The sequence below is a fragment of the Aplysia californica genome, unplaced genomic scaffold, assembly GCF_000002075.1.
Source record: "Aplysia californica isolate F4 #8 unplaced genomic scaffold, AplCal3.0 scaffold00968, whole genome shotgun sequence".
Classification (NCBI taxonomy): Eukaryota; Metazoa; Mollusca; class Gastropoda; order Aplysiida; family Aplysiidae; genus Aplysia; species Aplysia californica.
Genome location: NW_004798238.1, coordinates 141,343 through 142,727, shown reverse-complemented (window position 1 = coordinate 142,727; position 1,385 = coordinate 141,343). Strand labels below are relative to the sequence as shown.

Below are 1,385 nucleotides of genomic sequence, written 5' to 3'. Positions count from 1 at the left end.
GAGAGAGAGAGAGAGAGAGAGAGAGAGAGAGAGAGACCATGCAGTGTGTGAGTCTAGAAATGTGGACGTCAGAAGCCAACCCCCTGGGTGACTTTGGTCGATCACGCCAGAATCCAAATTAATAGTCTAGAAACAAAGTTTTCCACAATTTAGATATCTCACCCAATCAGATTCGTTGCGAACGGTTTTTTTTTCTCTTATTTTGACACGCTGATCCAATAAGGAAATCAGTTTTGGTGGGGGTTTTGCTACGATGACGCGCGCGGCGGCAAACCTCAAAAGAATTTTGCTTCCCTACCCTTCTCTCCTAAATCTGACCTTTCTCGCATAATGAACATCAGTCGGCACTTGACGTCTCAGTCGAGTTTTTCCAAACCTTCGTCCAATTTTATGTAATTTTTCCGCTACACGTAGAGAGTTGCTGTATGAACAATACATCGTTCAATGTATCGCTGCCGGGTCACAAACGGGCCTGTACTTCAACATATTGTAAGACCACCGTCAGATTTCGCGTTGTCGAGGTACGATGAAGAAGGTCGTCTTTGATTTCTGTTTGCCTCTACTTTCCATTATAGCTCTATTGTTATCATGTATGTGTGTGAAAATGCTATAGGTTTAACGCCCCTATCAAGACTTTTTGGTTTATTTGGTGAAATTAAAAAACAAGACGACCAGAAAGATGACTTTTGACGGAAAGGAAATTATGAAAAGAAAAGATTAAGATTTCAGAATCAGATTTGAAGTGGGCTCTCTTGGTCTATAATAGAGGTTACGGTGTTCCCCTCTCATCCAATAGGTCCGGCACCGAAACATGATAGCGATGGAAAATTTTCATATCTAAAATTGTCTCCTTTCACCTCCTTCCCTGCTCTTTAACCATATTCTGCCGTTTGATTTTGTCTCTACTTTCCGCTCTTTGCCCCCTCCTCTGGGTTTCTGACTCTTTCTACAGCCTTTCTACTGCTACACCTTGGCTCCGCCTTAGAGCTGTCTTTCAGCCACACCCCTTATCTTATGGTAGGTAACATAAAACACTTAGCCTTCTCGGATAAGAGCGAAAAGTGTGGGATGTCCCTTGTGCAAGTTGCACAAGTAAAAAGATCCCATGAAGGTATCAAATCGATAAGAGAAGGGTTCGACCGCCACCCAGGCAAAATTCAAAATGAATTTCTACCAAACTGAAAATGCTTGATGTGTCCCGCGCGCTCGTATGACCTTATGCAGTTGCGAGCCCCGTAAAACACTTACCAAAACAAAAACAAAAACAAAAAAACAAAAAATCTGTTGGCTTTGCCCTATGAGGCCCCATTGCCTCGACAGCTGTGGTGACATATCCCCGCTCAAAAGCAGGCTCTATGCGCTTTACACTATATTATTACCCCAGC

The 1,385-nt window shown here is 43.0% G+C and overlaps 1 protein-coding gene across 1 annotated transcript in view; it reads left to right on the top strand.

The window, feature by feature from the left end:
• LOC106013529 (cell wall protein DAN4-like) overlaps window positions 1–1,385 on the top strand; it is a 37,081-nt gene that overhangs the window by 12,305 nt on the left and 23,391 nt on the right. The gene's annotated exons all lie outside the window — the stretch shown is intronic.